General features: G+C 37.8%; 1 protein-coding gene across 8 annotated transcripts in view; it reads right to left on the bottom strand.

Annotated features, from left to right (window-relative positions):
* TENM3 (teneurin transmembrane protein 3) overlaps nt 1–15,479 on the bottom strand; it is a 1,816,466-nt gene that overhangs the window by 545,182 nt on the left and 1,255,805 nt on the right. For all 8 annotated transcript variants that reach the window (XM_036894289.2, XM_057505071.1, XM_036894291.2 and 5 more), the window contains exon 8: nt 4,232–4,318. The gene's annotated coding sequence lies outside the window, so the exon portion shown is untranslated. The remainder of the gene's footprint in view (nt 1–4,231; nt 4,319–15,479) is intronic.

The raw sequence follows: 15,479 nt of genomic DNA, 5'->3' as shown, positions 1-15,479 counted from the left end.
GGTGTGGATGACCTAGGAGGTATATGTTAATATCCTTATAATCTGTATTACTCACAATCATTTGAATGATTTAACTTGAATATTAGAAATGCTTCAAACTGGCGACTAAGTATACTCCTGGGAATGAATGAGAGGTGAAGGGGCAACAATTTTCCCTTGAAAGAAAGACACTGGTTCTATGAGAAATTAATCATAGCACTATTATTTGCCATCAATGGCACTTTAATTACATGTATGTATTCTCTAAAGCATCGACGTGTAATTAATAGATAGGTATTTTGTTCCGTACCAATTTTCTGAAACAACAACTCAATCCTGAAGTGTTTGAGGCTAAAAGTCTCTGTAGGTATATGGTCTGCTCAGTAGTAAAGTTCAAATTCATGTTTCCAAAATATAGCTTCATGACATACAAATTATCTTAAATTTAATGTGATTAAGCATTAAATGATGGTATTTCCTTGAATTTAATGACAGTGCTATTTTCCTGTCAAACTTGATTACGAGAACCAGCTTTCAGAATGAACTGTTTGAAATCCCAAATCATTAACAGATTATTTTGGGTTCAGTCTCACAAAACTTCTTGTCTGTGAAATATCAACTGAAGACATGTAAGCAGAGAGGTGAGTTCCACATTTTGCTTACATACAAGCGTGCGGGTGTGTGATTGATTTTAGGAGTCACACTTCTGTCTGAAAATGCCAGGAAAGAAAAGCTGTTCATGTCATCGATAGAACACATTTATGATGCCATTCAGGTTCGTGTACTATTTTCTCAAAATAGTGAAGCCTATTGTGAACCATGGTGCCCACTTCAAATGCAGAGAGTGGGACAAATGACTTCCTTCGGATTTTTGGAAATTTAAATACAACACAGGATTTTGATGTTTTGTTTCTTTTTTTACTTTTCACTCCAAGTCTGTGTGCGACTTAGAACCGATTTCTGTAAAAGACTGAACCTGGATTATTTATAAATCCAGATTTCAGAGTCACATGAGTTGACGTCCGGAAGCCTAAGCAATCACCTTCACAGGTTGTGGGGCTGCTTCTTTGTTCGTTTGCTTTACAGATGACACCAGAATGTACAAGCTTCCCAAATGGGGCAGGAAAAGGTACTGCTAACATGTTAGGTATTCTCTTTCCTGAAACTTCGGTGCACTTCCCAGCAAAGCCTGGTTTGTTCTGAAAGTGCAATAAGTCCTACGAGTGAAGACGTGTAGGTTAAAGCCATGAAATGGCTGAAAGGTTGGAATAAAGCAAAGCCTGGCTGGCCACATGAGCTGACACTTAGTCTCTCCAATGAAGATGTGGCTCTGGGTTTTGTTTGGTTTAGGGAAAAATGGAAGAAGCCAGGCATTTCTCGACAGCCTGGGCTGGGCAGAGGAAGCCTCCAAATTGCTCTTTCTGTTTACCTAACACTTCTTTCCGAGGTCTTGCCTCCAAACCCAGCGCTTTTAATCCACAAAATCTATGAAAACCTAAGATGGACCTTCTTCTCTTTTATCCTGGGATAAGGGATCTAGGAGGAAAAAAAAAAAAGTAGGCCACGAGAAGATTATGAGCTAAGAGTCTGTAAGGAGGGAGGCAATTGGCAGAGAGAGGATGTGAGTGAGGAGAGAGAGAAGGGAGAACACGCTTAAACGGGAGATCCACCTCCGGGGGGGGGGCAGGAAGAGAGACCGGTGGGTCCTGGGTTAGAGTCCGGTGCCACGGGCCTGGGCTGCCCCTGCAGTCTCTTTGCATTGAGGACTGATGACTGGGTCTTGCCTCAAGACTTACAGTGTTACTTAGAAACTAGTTTTAATTCAGGCCATGGTACAAGTAATATTTATTTTCAAACGTACTAGAAACCAACCTTTGTTACATTTTAAAGAAGATTTTGATAAGAAGGAGGTTCTATATTAAAATTTGAATATTGTCTCGATAATAAACAGGTTGACAGAACCTGTGCTAGTCCTGCCCTCTACCAATGCTTTTCTAAATGTGACCTTTAGACCGTCTGTATCAGAATCACCTGGGGTTTGAAATAAAATATACATCACTGAGCCCTACCTCAGCTCCATGGAACCAGAATCTCTAAGGATGCAACCAATAAATTAGCATGTTTAACAAGCCTCCCAGAGCATTCCTGAGCACAGGGTAAGCTGAGAAGTGTGGCCCTGGGCTACATATTTTGCATAAACCAAATAGGTATTTTGGTTTTTATCATTGGCCTATTCAAAAGAAATTGTTGCAAGTAAATCTGGCTGAATTATTTTCAAAAGTGACACATTTCCATTTAAGGAGGAAACCAAAATTCACAAAATGAAGAGGGTGAGAATATCTGTCGGAAGAAATTCCGGCTGAAAAGTCAGTGACACTTCAAAATTAGATTTTGAATCATCGTTTCTTAAAGTAGTAAAATCAGTCAATTACACACTGAGAAAGCATTTTCTGTGTATCTTCATAGTTGGGGTATCGGGTACACATTTTTGTTGACTATATTGTTTGGTAGTATATTCAGAATGATTCTGAAATTATATAGATTTTTGAATAAACCTTTAAATACATATTAGTCCTATTTATTATCATAAATTAATGAGTTCTTTGTATGAATACACACTAGGAATGGACTCATGGATAGCTTTCAACAGAAATAAAAAATACATATATACCAATAAAATTAAGACCTGGGACAGTGATGCCACCCAGATGCCAACATGGGTTGTTCCTGACTTTGCCCCCCTTACAAGAACAACCAACTAACAACCATTCAAGAACAAGACACCATTGAGGGGATCCTAAAACACAGAGGTGAGCCTGAAATACCCTCAGAGATGAAGAGAGATGGCCTTAGAAGGTAAGAGACGCAGCTGTGTGTTGACCACATTGCCCCTTGCCCTGGACAGCACGGCACCATATGCAGAGGTCTTCTCTGAGCCTCCAGTTCCTCCAGTGGGAAAGAGAGCAACAGGGATTGTGACTCCCACTGGGGGTCACTTTGTAGGAGCCCCTGCTGTGATCTCAGTCTACGGGGATTGCAGGAGAATCTGCAGGCTCAGCCACTGGGGATCTGACTGTGAAGGAGATGGGCTGACAACAGCAGCACATGGATCTCGGCAGAGTCAGTTTATACCTGCAGTACCTCACAGAAACCGCCCCCAGCAGCTTTGCTCATTTGCAGAACTGAGTTGGGGAGCCTTCTGACCAGGGCACCTGGCAGAGTGTACATCTGCCTGATTCAGGTCCTCCGCTGATGAGTTTTGCCAGACCTCCTAAAGCACGGTTTGCTCACACCCAGAAAAGGAACCAAACCACAGCCCCCACGCTGTGAAGAGTGCCTGCCAGCCCCATATGGCTGAAAGGCTGGTGGCAACTCCTGGGAGCTGAGCATTCCGGCAGCGCTCGAGCCAAGGTGGGCAGAGCTCGTAGTTCATCGAGCAGGCCAATGGCCCTGTTTCGTCAGATAACTTGGAGAGTAGGTTGGCTTGACTTAGGACAACACACAAAGAACTCTACTGGCTTTAGAGCTGCTTTTCCTGTTGCACCTGGGCAGGGAGTCTCACAGGCAGCCCTGTGCCTCACAAAATACAGGCTTCAGCCTGTCTGACCAGGGACTTCACCCAGAGCACAAAAGGAAGCTGCAAAGTCCAATCGGCCTATGTCAGTATCACTTGAAAAGAGAACACAGTCCATGGTGTTCCCCATGTGCAGAGCAAAACCGACGGCCTTAGCTGACCAGAGAATTTGGTACATATTCTGGCCTGATTTGAGAACCCAAAAACGAACTCTACAGACTTCCCTGCTGCCTTGTCAGGGCAGGGAAGCAGACGGACAGCCCATCTATCACTGCATATAGTACCCAGTCTTGACCATCTAGAAAGCTTGACCAGAATCCAGGCAACCAAGGAGCCCATCCCATGGCCTCACTTGGGTAGGCAGCCAAGCCAGCAGTCCTATCCAAGTACTCAGCCAGTGGCATCCCCGTCACCCCCATCCTCATAGCTCCGTTGCCTCACCCAAAAATAAGCCATAATAGCAGGCCCCACGTGACCAAGAAAATCACTAGCAGACAAACAGAGAAACCAGACTGAGCCAACTGATAAAGAACCATCTCTTCCAAAGCAAACTGGTGAAGTCTGAAGATGAGCCCCATTACTCAAATGTGCAATACCAATGTCAGGAGTCAAGGATCACAAAACAATCAGGTAAATATGAAGCCGCCAAAGGAAACTAATAAAACTCCAATTACTTACCCTAAAGCAGTGGAGATCTCTGAACTGCCAGACAAAGAATTCGGAATTATCTTCTTACTAATCTTCAGAATAATTGTCTTTAGTGCACTACAAGAAAACACAGACAACTATATAAAATTAGGAAAACAACGCATGAACAAAACGAAATGTCCAACAGGGAAATTACAACCATTCAAGAATAAAAACAAAAACAAAAACAAAACACCAAACAGAAATCCTAGATTTGAAAAATACAGTAGCTGAACTGAAGAATTCATTAGAGAGTTTCAAAAGTAGATTTGACTATGTAGAAGAAAGCATCAGTGTCCTCAAGGAGGAAACTGGAACTTCCCAGTCAGAGGAACAGGAAGGAAAAAGAATGAGAAAGAGTGCCGAAAGCCTACAGGAATTATGAGACACAATGAAAAGGAAGAATATTTGCATTATGGGAATACCAAGAGATGTCAAGCAAAAGAAATGGACAGAAAGTATATATATATTTTTTTATTTTTGTATCATTAATATACAATCACATGAGCAACATTGCGCTTACTAGATTTCCCCCATTATCAAGTCCCCCCACATACCCCATTACAGTCACTGTCCATCAGCGTAGTAAGAAGCTACAGAGTCACTACTTGTCTTCTCTGTGCTATACTGCCTTGCCCGTGCCAACCCCCCTGTGTTATGTGTGCTAATCATAATGCCCCTTATTCCCCTTCTCCCTCCTTTCCCACCCGCCCTCCCCAGTCTCACAGGCAACTCCCTTTGGCAGTCTCCCTTTGGCAACTGTTAGTCCATTCTTGGGTTCTGTGAGTCTGCTGCTGGTTTGTTACTTCAGTTTTTTCTTTGTTCTTATGCTCCACACATGAGTGAAATCATTTGGTACTTGTCTTTCTCTGCCTGGCTTATTTCACTGAGCATAATACCCTCTAGCTCCATCCATGTTGTTGCAAATGATAGGATTTGTTTTCTTCATATGGATGAATAATATTCCATTGTGTATATGTACCACATCTTCTTTATCCATTCATCTACTGATGGACACTTAGGTTGCTTCCATTTCTTGGCTATTGTAAATGGTGCTGCAATAAACATAGGGGTGCATATGTCTTTTTCAAACTGGGCTGCTGCATTCTTAGGGTAAATTCCTAGGAGTGGAATTCCTGGGTCAAATGGTATTTCTATTTTTAGTTTCTTGAGGAACTTCCATACTGCTTTCCACAATGGTTGAACTAGTTTACATTCCCACCAGCAGTGTAGGAGGGTTCCCCTTTCTATGCATCTTCACCAGCATTTGTTGTTCCTAGTCTTTTCTATATTGGCCATCCTATCTGGTGTGAGGTGATATCTCTTTGTGGTTTTAATTTGCATTTCCGTGTTAATTAGTGATGTGGAGCATCTTTTCATGTGCCTGTTTGCCATCTGAATTTCTTCTTTCGAGAACTATCTGTTCATATCCTCCACTCATTTTTTAATAGGGTTATTTGCTTTTTGGGTGTTGAGGCATGTGAGTTCTTTATATATTTTGGATGTTAACCCCTTGTTGGATATGTCATTTACAAATATGTTCTCACATACTGTAGGATGCCTTTTTGTTCTCTTGATGTTGTCCTTTGCTGTACAGAAGCTTTTTAGCATGATGTAGTCCCACTTGTTCATTTTTGCTTTTGTTTCCCTTGCCTGAGGAGATGTGCTCAGGAAAAAGTTGCCCATGTTTACATATTTAAGAGATTTTTGCCTGTGTTTTCTTCTAAGAGTTTTATGGTTTCATGACTTACATTCAGGTCTTTGATCCATTTTGAGTTTACTTTTGTGTATGGGGTTAGACAACAATCCAGTTTCATTCTTGCATGTAGCTGTCCAGTTTTGCCAACACCAGTTGTTGAAGAGGCTGTCATTTTCCCATTGTATGTCCATGGCTCCTTTATCATATATTAATTGACCATATATGGTTGGGTTTATATCAGGGCTCTCTAGTCTGTTCCATTGGTCTATGCATCTGTTATTGTGCCAGTACCAAATTGTCTTGATTACTGTGGCTTTGTACTAGAGCTTGAAGTTGGAAAGCATAATCCCCCCAGCTTTATTCTCCCTTCTCAGGATTGCTTTGGCTATTCAGGGTCTTTTGAGGTTCCATGTGAATTTTAGAACAATTTTCTCTAGTTCGTTGGAGAATGCTGTTGTTATTTTGATAGGGACTGCATTGAATCTGCAGATTGCTTTAGGCAGGATGGCCATTTTGAGAATATTAATTCTTCCTATCCATGAGCATGGGATGTGTTTCCATTTATTGGTATCTTCTTTAATTTCTCTCATGAGTGTCTTGTAGTTTTCAGAGTATAGGTCTTCCACTTCCTTGGTTAGGTTTATTCCTAGGTATTTTATTCTTTTTGATGCAATTGTGAATGGAATTGTTTTCCTGATTTCTCTTTCTGCTTGTTCATCGTTCGTGTATAGGAATGCAACAGGTTTCTGTGTATTAATTTTGTATCCTGCAACTTTGCTGAATTCAGATATTAGATCTAGCACAGAAAGTATATTTAAAACAATAACAGCTGAGGACTTGCTGAACCTAGGAAGAGAATGGACACCCAGATCCATGGGGCCCAAAGGATCTCAAATAGGTGGACCCCAAATAGAGCTACACTGAGACATATTATAATTAACATTGTCAAAAGTGAAAGACAAAGAATTTTAAGATCAGCCAGAGAAATGAGAGAAGTTACATATAAGGGAAACCTCATAAGATTATTTGTGGATTTCTTAACACAAACTTTTCAGATCAGGAGAAACTCAGATGACATAGTCAAAATATTGAAAGAAAATGACTGCCAACCAAGAATTCTATACCTGGCAAAGCTGTCCTTCAGAAACAAAGGAGGAATAAATACTTTTCCAAACAAACAAAAGCTGAGGTTGTTAATGACTAACACACCTGCCTTACAAAAGGGAGGGAGGTTCTTTGAGTAGAAACAAAAGAATACTAGTTAATAAAAGCATAAAAAGGTAGTGTAAAGTTCACTGGTAAGGGTAAATATATAGTCATAGTTAGATTCTGCAATATGGTAATAGTGGTGCACAATTTACTCACGATTCTAGTTTAAAAGTTAAAAAAATGTAGGATAAATAACCATAACTACAACAATCTGCTATTTGTTACACAATTTTAAAAAACTCATTGTAAATTCCAACAGCAATAACCTAAAATGTGGGGGGGAGAAGTAAAAGTGCAAAGTCTATGAATTCTATTGAAGTTAAGTTGTTATCAGTTTAAAATAGGATAAGTGAAAGATATTTTATGTAAACCTATGCTATGCACAAGAGAAAATCCTACAGGAATCACAAAAATAACATGATAAAGAAGTCAAAGCCCACCGATGCCAAAGACATCGAAACACACAAAAAGAGAACAGGCTAAGAAACAAGGAAAAATGGATCTACAAAATAACCAGAAAAGAATTAAGAAAATGGCAACTGGCAAATCTTTACCTATCAATAACTACTTCATATATAAACAGATCAAATTCTCCAATCAAAGGGTTTATAATGGCTGAATGGATTAGAAAACAAGCCCCAACAATGTGCTGCCTATAAAGGATTCAGTTTATCCCTAAAGATAGATGTAGGCGGAGAATAAAGGGATGGGAAAAGACATTTGAAGCAAATGGTGAGCAAAAAAAAGCAGGGGTAACTATACTCACTATCAGACAAAAGAGACTTTAAACGGAAAATGGTAAAAAGAGACAAAAAGGGTCACTATTTAAAGATAAAGGGGTCAATACATCAAGAATATAGAACAATTGTAAATATATATCTGCCCAGCATTGGAGGCAGGTGGTCAGCTATAAAATGAGTAAGTGCTAGGGATGGAATGTATAACATGCTGACTGTAGCTCACATTGCTGTATGATACATAGGAAAGTTGTTAAAAGAGTAAAACCTAAGAGTTCCCCTCTAAAGGAAAGATTTTTTTCAATTTTTCTTTTTATTGTATCTGTATGAGAACATGGATGTCAGCTGAACCTCTTGTGGCAATCATTTCATAATACAGGTAAATCAAACCATCATGCTGTACGCCTTCAACTTATACAGTGACGTATGCCCATTATTTCTCACTGAAACTGGGGGAAAAATTTAAGAGCTTTATTTGGAAGCAAGGCATTTACAGGTCAGCCTTGCATGCTATTTCCAGGATAGTTTTCCAAAGTATTGCTCGTCCTGAAAGCCCTTAAATTTTTAACATAAAGCATTACCTCTATCCTGCCATCATCTCTTCCTTCTTTTGCAATGACTTGTCTCTGAATGATGGGACTTTTAACAAAGTACTATTATTATATGTAAGGATGTGCTCATGTTTCCCCTTACATTACAAATTTAAGGTCCTTATTATAGTTGGGAAAACATTCAAATAAATCTTTTTATATTGCCTTAACTACCACAGTCACCACCAGTGGACCTGGTCCTCATTCTCCCCTCCCCGCCTCCTCCTGACTCACGTTACCTGCGCAGGCTCTTTCTGTAGAGTGCTCAATACATAACATGCATTAGCTCTGCTGATTTTTGTAACAACCCCAAAATAGTTACAACTATTCCCCCCATCTTAAAAATGAATAAATTGAAAAGTAATTACCCACTGTAAATCAAAGAGCCAGGATTCATAACTCTGATTCCAGAGCTTGAGGACTAACAGTGACTCATATTTCCTCATCAGAAAAAGGAGGAATAAAGCCAGCTGATTGTGAGTTTACCTTTTCTACACACAGATATAAATGATGTACACACAGAAACACAAACTAGAGCTTAATGAAAGAGAAATGCCTCTTAAAAGCAACATCAGTATGACCCCTATGAGAGTTCCACAAAGAAAACACTTTTTGGTTGCTTAAGTCTGTCTTTGAAAAAAGCTAGTTATCTTACAGCGTGAAAAAATTGGCCTTGACAGAACTTTAGGTCCTGTTTCACAGCAAGAGCACTCTTCTTTCTGTATTTTATGCGTTGTACGGATTTATAATAAAATTGCCCCACGTATATTTTACAATCCCTTCATTTATTTCTCTAAATAAAATTAGCACAATCACCAGCACATATTTTTAAAGAATGTCTTAAGGCTAAACTTGCAGAAGATTTTAGTTTCAGAATGATGGTTCTCTCTTCAGTAACTAATGCAGAATAGAATTAAATCACTATTTTAAGGATTGGATATAGTTTTTGGTTGATAAACATTTGTGATTCTGATAAAAAATTTCCCAGAAGGCTGTAACTGTTCCAATGGTCTTTAGCTTGTGGAGGTTGGTAGTCCTCTTTAAATGACCAGGAAAGTTAAGTAGAGTAAATTGTTACCTAGCTGTTACTAAAAATTACAACTCATTGAAAAACTGTCTATGAGAACACCTTAGGGAGTAAATGTGGATAATAATGGTTTATGTGTGGTTGCAAAACAATAATGAACTTGCCTAATCAATTGTTCTGAATAGCAATAGATCATGGTGGAAAGAAAAATACACATCTTTATTGATCCCTTGAGCATTCTGTTCCTTTTCATTCATGTGACTTTTGAATGGTTTCCCTGTATATTTAATCATGCAGTGACAGATTAATTCTAAAATTATTACCCATAGCTCTTCTAAAGGCAGAATTTCATATAAATAACTGAAACAGGAGTAGAAATAAACCCATTATCATTGCTTCTTTATGGAGATGATATGTTATGAAGGAAGAGTTTTTTAAGAAAGGACTTAGGAAAAGAACAGATGCATATTGATAAACTGGAAGAGATGTGAACTGTGACCTGATCTCACTTTATTAATTTTGGTTATCTTCCTAACAGAGGCATATTAGTACAGAGAGAACATATTTGTCATGATCTTTAATGACTGATAATAAACTAGTATATGATTGAGTGATTGCATTAGGCACATTAATTTTACATGTACGGACCTGCCATATGTTCAGGGTTAAGTTGTAGAAAACAACTTTTATCTACTGTTCACTCTCCCAACTCCTACAACATTCAGATTTTATATTTATGTCAACCCAGTTCATGTAACAGAGCTACTGAAAGGATCAGATTAGTTTATGAAAATGACACAGCCAAAAATCCACTGGATAACACCAAGAGTCATCACCAAGAAACTGAACTGTTTGTCAAATGATTTCATTTCATCCCAGCATTAAATCTGCCATACAGGAAGCAGCAGAAAGTCCTCTTTGTATCTGCTTATGTCAGAAGATGTTGTGAGAATCAAATAACATTTTCAATTTTAAAAGGGTTACGTAGAGTTTACTGTTAATATCTTTCATTTCCTAACCATTGCTCTTCCAGATCAACTGTTTCCCTTTTCCTTGTAGTACACATTATGGAATATAAGTAGATTTCCACATCTGTAGCATAAATATTCTCAGCTCAATTATTTACACTTAACCCAGTTAACCACTGCTTACTGCTTTTGTTTTTTGTTTGTTTGTTTGTTTTGGACTATTTACTTCACAACATTTTTTCACATGGTATTTATTAGGTGAATTTAAAATGACTTGATAGTTACTCTGTGGAATGCTAGCTGTTGTCACCTGGGGACATGACACTTATTCCCATTTTTTCCACATGCTTTGTCGTCACTGGTCTTTTTGGGAAACCTCAAATTAAGGCACTTTCCTCCCTCAAAATCTGCTGTAATTTTTGGGTAATGTGAATAATTGTGATGACAGAATGAATTTGTATATGAAAATATGAGGGGCAAAGTCATCACATTTAACTCAAATTGATAGTTAAGTCTGTGAAACTGGATAGTAAGAGCAAACCAATTTTATAATGTCAAAACCAAAGCTAATTTCTTGAATTGATTTTTTGAGTTTTTTAAAGGTTTAATTTAGTATAAGGGATGAATTGAAAGGTAGCGATTATTATTTTAGAATAAGAAAATATTCAATTCAAGGCATGTATATACTTTACATGAGAATTTCTAAAATTCCCAAATTTACCAAATAGATTCTTATTGTTATGTCTCATTTTGGATATAAGGAAGAGAAAAATAACTTAATATTGAGTTGTATTTCTTAACGAAAACAGAATCTCAACAGGGAAAAAGGAATATGGTGATATTTAAAATTATTAGAAAAGAAAAAAGTACACTGAAATTCACATTGTATTAGTAGGTCCTTTGCTAATCCCATAACTACAGACAATACCGAAAAATACCTACATAGAAAAAAAAAGAGGATAAATAGTCAACAGCCACTATAATAGAAAAATGAATTATATAAAATAGAGCAAGTGAGAGTTTTTCTATAGTTTTATTCACTGGCCCTTTTAACCAAAATGAAAAAATAAGAAAAGCATTATTAATAATACTATTTGATAATGTGGGATGATGAACTATATTATAAAACATTAGTACAATACTAAACAAACCTGTAATTCTTCATACTGTTTATTATTGGTTTCAAGTCACCATAATATGTATATAAACTTAACTTTCTGCTTAAAGCTGCTTAAGCTTTCTAAAACCAAATTAATTTTTTTCACCTAAGGCAAATATTCATTTAATACCTTGTAGTTGATTTATTTATTATACATATCCTGCTAATTTTTATGTAATTACCTTCATATTCACAGTTGATCACAGTAAAATATACTCAGCAAAAGAAAGTTGACAAAGAAAAGCAACAGTATTGCAATTCTTTTCCATCCCAAGTTAATAGCCTTTTCTGAACATTCTAGTGTTCATGCTATATAAGCCACATAGAAATTTAAAAGAAAATTTCAAAAGCCTTGCTTACTTGATGACTTCGTTTTTGAAAAAGAGCATTTCTGTCAACTTTGTCCTGCTTCAAGAGAACAGAGCTCCTTTTAAGAATGCAGCAAATAGTTCCAGCATGATCTTTTCCTTTATGTTTTATTTAAAATGTTAATGGAGTAAATTCACAATTCACATAATTTATTTTGAAACACTTCTGTTCAGAATAATGCATTGTAAGAACAGTGACATACAGGCAAGTTCCCTTAAAGAACATGCATCAATTCTGTTCCCTTTTGAAGCATACTGCAAATGCCCTCTAACAGGGCACAGCAACATTACATAAATCATCTTATATGAAAAATTAACATGACATCAAATATTTATAAATATTAATGTGTATGTTAATATAACCAAAGCTGTAACAAACAATCATAACCTTGCCAAGTTTCCTAGGCCAGGCACCGCTGATGATGATATCCATTATCTCCGGAGGAACGCGCAATTATGAAAGGTATGCACAGGATACTATGTTCTTAGCTGCTTTTAAATTTATCCATTAAATGTCTACCTTATATATAATGTTAACCCTTTATGCACACAGTCGTAAGAAACAGAAAGATAGGTCATGTGGGTAAATATCTTAAAAAATCATTTCTATTTGATAGTCTACGTGGAAAGTCCCTGATTTTGCACATGACTTTATGCATTATTTGGCATATGTGCTATTCTACAGATAAAATCACTTGGGCTGAACTCACTACTGTGTTAATACCACATGTGCATTTAAATGCATGTTACACGCTGTTTAAGAAAGCCGCCCTTTCCAAGACGGATTGGTGACTTGTGGCTCTAGAATGTAATGTCTCTGGCACCTGTACTCTGCCCGGGAAAGCCCTCTTTAGAAGTGTCTGTGTTGAGAATGGGGTGGGAGTGGGAGTTCTTGGGCTTGCCTGCACGCAGGGGTGTCGGTCCCACAGGTGGAGTTTTTGGTCATATTTTATGGGGGCCACGGGTCAAGGACATGGTAGCCAGGCAGTTTTGTTTGAGGTTCTTTATTTCAGACTCAGCTCTTTGAGCAGGTATGGTTAATTTGGCCCATGGACGTTGAAGCAATGTGATTTCACATGAAAGGGAAAAGGACCACCATTTTAATATATGCCCAGGGTGCTGGCTCAGGCATACCTAGCTCAGAATCCACCGGGTTTTCATGGGCAAAGCTAGAAGATGACATTATTTGACTACAAGCATACTTTCAGATTGAAGATGTTTTGCCTCCCTGAAAGACAACTTCTTTGGAGGCCTCCTGAATCCACCCATCTCCATCTGCTTCCATGCTGCATTTTTCATTCTCAAGCACCCAACTTCTGTTTCCGGTCTGACTCCTCAGTGTTAGAAAGAGACTCTTCCGTGGTGCAGGACGCTGGAGGGAACCTGCTCTAAGTCATTTACGGGGGAAAGGGTTTCACCTTAGGTGTGGTCGCAATGTATCAACTGTCTTTCCTACTTGGAAGTTTTTTGTCCATCTGTTGGATCTAGGGCTGAATTTGGGGCATTTTTGACTCTGGATAACAATGCTGATTCAATCTATTTTTACTTTCTGAAAAACGAAATACAGAATGATTAATGTCTCAAGAGGTCAAAAAAGGCCATTCAAAATATCTTCTAATTAGAGACTCATTTTTTTGCAAGTCTTTAAAAATATAATTGACTTCAGACGGATATCGAGCCTAATACACAGTTTGGTACTAGCCATTTTAATCAGGTAAGAGACCAATACTTAACTGCTCTCATTCTTAAGTGGGTCAGAATTTTGGGAATGCAGAGAAAAAGGATGAATTGCAGACTAGACTTTCCTTTGTTACATGTGAATTTAAATATATATTTAAGACACAGTCTCTCAAATCCCCCAAAATATGTTATCATAGTTTGCTATCAGCCCTTTTACCCCTCAAAATTGTATTTATGTTTTCCCATGATTCCAATCATGTAAATTTTTCCCTCTTAAAAAAAAACAAGCAAAAAATGCTTTATCTTTATTTCCCTGCCAGCTGATACTTCTTTTTAATTTACTTAAATAATTTATTTTTGTTCTATCTGTAGGAAAAATCCTTAAAGGACTGCTTGTATTTGATGTGTCTAAATGCTCTGCTTCCATCTTCCTCAAATCCAGTCAAGCTCTCATCCCTGCCATTCCACATCAACCACTCCTGTCCAGGTGGCCAAAAATCTCCCATTGCTAAATGCCAAGTTCAATTCTCAGTCTTCATTTTACTTGAAGTCATCCTTCACGGCTGACATAACGTTAACCCTTCCCTCTCCTTGATGCACTTTCCTTCCCTGGGCTGTAAGGGCCATATTCCCATGATTTTCCTCCACCTTCAAGGGCCACTCCTTTCCAGGCTCTTCCCTGATTCTTATCCCCACCCTTCTAGTTTGGAGTATCCCAAGGCTCAGACCTTGTTCCTCTATCTTTTTCCCTTGGTGAACTCTACAGTCTCAAGGCTTCAGTAACATTGAAATGCTAACATGTCCCCAGTTATATTTCCAGTTCTCTTGCCCCCTATTGTCTATTCTCAACTCAGCAGCCAGAGTGAACCTTTTAAAACATGTCAGGCAATGTCCTGTCTTTGCTCACAATCCTGATCTCACTCTGCTCTATTGTGTATATTCTTTTCATAGCTACCATTACTTTATAACCTTCTAGATAATTTACTTATTGTTATATATATACATGCATACACACATACACATTTAATTTTATTTATAATTCTTATCTGGTGCTTGACTTGTTTCAGACTTCTTTTGCTAGCATGGTGGGCTTATATTTTAAGAAAATATAGATACAGTAAGATTTTATTTCCCTGAAATTAATCTAACATTTTCATTTATATACTAAAAGATGCATCAGTGTATATTCATTATTTATTTAAGTCCAGTCAACTCACAATTATCTCTGGTAATAGAGTAAGGACAGAATGAACAGATGAAATCTATTCCTAGTCCCCAACCACAATTTGCAATCTCTTCTCCATGAGTCCTTTACAAGACAGCAATACCCCCTTTCTCCTTCTTTGTAGATGCGTTTCAATTGTGGAATGACCTTAACAAAAACAACCCAAGAGAGGAAAGGAAGCAAAGCACAGGGTGATCTTAAATCCTCTTCTAAAATTAAGAGAGTGAATGAAATGTCTAATGACTTACCAAAGAAAACAAACTGGGATGATTTTTCAAATATTTTCTCTGGAAGCACAGGGTCACTTCCAGATAAAACAGTTGACTGCCCTTTATTAAACTGCACCGACTATTTTGCAAACCATGTAGTTTAAAAAGGCAGCATCTTATAAGATAAGCATTAATGTACTTTAACCTTCAGAATAGCAGTTAGCTTTTAAAATGTTGAGTGTTATCTTTATGCATTTTATAATCAGCAGATGAGGACAAGTAAGTCTTTATTTAATAATAATGTTAACTACAGAATTAACAAAGTCTTACAAACATGGCATCCAGACTGTCAGCATTAGAACAGACTT

The sequence above is a fragment of the Manis pentadactyla genome, chromosome 7, assembly GCF_030020395.1.
Source record: "Manis pentadactyla isolate mManPen7 chromosome 7, mManPen7.hap1, whole genome shotgun sequence".
Lineage (NCBI taxonomy): Eukaryota > Metazoa > Chordata > Mammalia > Pholidota > Manidae > Manis > Manis pentadactyla.
The sequence above is the reverse complement of the archived record's forward strand: the minus strand, read 5'-3'. Positions and strand labels throughout refer to the sequence as shown.